The following is a 3,485-nucleotide window of genomic DNA, read 5'->3' as shown; positions in this document are numbered from 1 at the left end:
TCCGAACCTCCATATCACCAACGTTTTGGAGTTATGTGATACTTTCAGAATGAACAGAGTTAGTAATGATGCAATTCGTTTGAGGCTATTTCCATTTTCGTTGAGAGACAGGGCTAAAAGTCAGTTGATTTTGCTTCAAGCCAATTCCATTCTGACATGGGAAGACCTTGCTCAAAAATTTCTCGCTAAGTACTTTCCTCTTGCTAAATCAGCACAGATTAGAGGTCAAATAAATAATTTCTGTCAATTTGAGGGGGAATCATTATATGACACTTAGGAGAGGTTTAAAGAGCTGCTAAAAAAATGTCCACATCATGGTATAGTGAAATGGATGTTGGTGCATACTTTCTATAATGGACTGAGGGAAAACACAAGAACTATCATAGATGCAGCAGCAGGTGGAGCATTTATGAGCAAAAACACTAACGAATCTTACAAGGTTTTAGAGGAGATGGCCATGAATAATTATAATTAGCCATCTGAGCGAGAAAATAAGAAGGCGACAGGAGTTCTCGAAGTTGATCCTATTGCTATGCTCACTGCTCAAATTGCTTCGCCAAAGAAACAAATACAACAACAAAACAATAGTTTAACTCAAGCGATGCAACTACAACTCGTTCTTATCAGTTGTGAGACATGTGGAGGCCCTTATCACTTTCAGCAATGTCCAGCGATGAGTTATTATTCGGTAGATGACATCCCACTTGAATAGGTTCAAGCCATTGGCAATTTCCCAAGGCAACCGAATAACAACCCATACCATAACAATTATACTCCAGCATATAAGAACCATTCGAATTTGTCTTGGAGTGATAATCAAGGGCACCAACCACAATATCATCCAAATCCCTTCAATATCCTCCACATACACCATCTTATGGGCTAAACCCAAGACCCTTTTATGATACTCAAAGGCCACAAATGCCGCCACATCAACAACCAGCGCCTCAAATGACTAAACCAGAGGTATCCGCTCATTCATTGAGCAAATTTATGACAGAAACCAAATCTTCCATTCAGAGCTTAGAAACACAGGTTGGCCAACTTGCCAAGTCAATGGTGGATCGTAATGAAAGGGCTTTACCTAGTTCAACAGAGGTAAATCCTAAAGAGCAGTGTAATGCAATATCCTTGAGGAATGGGACTAAGTATGAAGGACATACAGTAGAAAACAAGGGCAAGAAGATAAAGGATCAACATGTCACTAGTCTAGCACAAGAGGAAGTTACTGAAGACCTTCCAAGGAAAGAGAAGCCAAAATATACCAAGCCTCCACCAAAAATTCCATATCCTTAATGGTTTCTAAAGGCTAATCTTGACAAACAATTTTCTAAATTTTTGGATATATTTCGAAAACTACACATTAACATCCCTTTTGCAGAGGCTTTAGAAAAAATTCCAAGTTATGTGAAGTTTATGAAAGAAATCTTGTCAAGGAAGAGGAAATTAGAGGATTATGAGACGGTTGCACTAACTGAAGAGTGCAACGCAATACTTCAGAAGAAACTACCTCCAAAGCTTAAATATCCTGGTACAATATCTCATGTTCTATAGGGGGTTTAGTAGAAACAAAGGCTTTATGTGATTTAGGGGCCAGTGTGAATTTGATGCCTCTATCATACTTTCAGAAGCTAAATTCGGGAGAAGCTCGGCCAACTACGGTATATTTGTAGATGGCAGATAAATCAGTTAATCACCCTCTTGGAGTGATTGAGGATGTATTAGTAAAAGTGGATAAATTCATCTTTCCTGTAGACTTTATGATTTTAGATATGGAGGAAGATGAAAATATTCCAATAATACTTGGAAGGCTATTCTTAGCGACTGGTAGGGCTTTAATTGATGTACAAAAGGGTGAGTTAAAGCTGCGAGTGCAAAAAGAGGAAGTAATATTTAAAGTTTTTTGTAGCTATAGAAATTCCAACTTGTTGTAGAGTTGAAGTGGTAAACCAAGAAGGTAATAAGTTGGAAGTCTCTAAGAAAAGCTCCATAGTTAAAACAGGAATGAGAAAGGGGCGTAACTTGTTAAAAAAATACTTTAATGAAAGGATTCAAATGTTATATGAGTGAGGAAAAGTTCTCATAATTTCTAATCACAAGAAGCGAGGGCCGACTCATGATATTGTGGCTCTAAAGGATGTGAGGGGAGGACTTGATCTGAGTTGAATATGAATGAAAACAAGAGTCCGACTAAAAGACGTTAAAGACAACACTCTTAGGAGGCATTCCAATGTTTATTTTTTATTTTATTTTAACTTTATGTCTATTTGTTTTTGTTTTGTTTGGAACAATGTTTTAGGGAATTTGTTTTAGTTTTAATTAGGAAATTTTTTGATGTAATTTATAAACCGTGAAAAACACAATGGTTCTACAAGAAAGCGCTTAAATTTTTTTATTTTTACGAGTGTAGCGCTACAACGCTATCCAGGTAGCGCTACGACCCTACTTCCAGAGTCCACAGATTTATAGAATAGCAACGCTACAACGCTATGAATGTGGTGCTACGCCGCTCTTTCCAGAACTGAAATTGCCTAGAATTATCCAGGTAGCGCTACAACGCTATATAAGTAGTGCTACAACGCTCTTAATCATCAGATTTTTTTTTAAAAAGGCTGGGTTTCAAATTTTTTTCCCCAAACCCTCATTTCTTCTTCTCCCATTCCATTTTCTCTCTATTCCAACAACCAAAAACCACCATCTATCCTCCATTAAAGCCTCCTCCAAGATATCCCACCATATTTTTCCACCTTTCTTCTTCATCTTCTCTCCTCTCTCAGCTCTATTAACCATTGATCTATTTCTTTCCACCAAAACCAATTTCAAAATCAACTTTTTGAACCCTAAAAATCAAAGTTTCAAATTTCTTGAAGAAAGTTCAAATTTTCAAGGGGCTTTGATCATTCAAGCAAGTAGAAGGCCATTTCAAAGGCTAGTAAGTGTTTTCACTCATTTTAATTTCAAGATTCTGTCCACATTTGGGGTTGGGTTCAAATGTTGCTTGTCTTTGGGTAGAAATTGGTTTTTGCTGCTATGATCTGTGGTATTTGGGTATTTTGTTCTGTGATATTGAATTTATAGGGTGATTTTGAAGAAGGAAAGTATATAATTTAAGGGGAGGTGCTGCCGAATTTTTTTTTTCTGGGTTTTGTGTTTTTGATAGCATAGATACTATGGCTCCTAAAAGTAAGGATGGGAAGTCTAAGGATAAAGGTAAGGGAAAAGCTTTTGCATCTCAACAAAGGGAGGACACACTGGAGCAGGAATTTGATGAAACAAGGTTTATAAATTTTTCAGCTCAAGAACGGTATGAGAAGTTTGTGAGAAAAAACGTTGATTCCTGAAAGAGAAGTTGAATTTCAATCTAAACCCTTTGATCATCAAATTTTTGAGTTGGTTAGAGCTAATATAGGAACTCTGAAGTGGGATAACTTTGTTACGAAGATGGCTCAGACGAACGTATCATTGGTTTATGAGTTCTATGCCAA

The 3,485-nt window shown here is 37.0% G+C and overlaps 1 non-coding gene across 1 annotated transcript; it reads right to left on the bottom strand.

The window, feature by feature from the left end:
• Window positions 1-215: 215 nt before the first annotated feature.
• Window positions 216-321, bottom strand: LOC133792848 (small nucleolar RNA R71). Its single transcript, XR_009874320.1, has one exon. It is a non-coding gene; the product is annotated as a small nucleolar RNA R71 (small nucleolar RNA).
• Window positions 322-3,485: the final 3,164 nt, after the last annotated feature.

This window comes from Humulus lupulus, chromosome 7 (genome assembly GCF_963169125.1).
Source record: "Humulus lupulus chromosome 7, drHumLupu1.1, whole genome shotgun sequence".
Taxonomy (NCBI): Eukaryota; Viridiplantae; Streptophyta; class Magnoliopsida; order Rosales; family Cannabaceae; genus Humulus; species Humulus lupulus.
The sequence above is the reverse complement of the archived record's forward strand: the minus strand, read 5'-3'. Positions and strand labels throughout refer to the sequence as shown.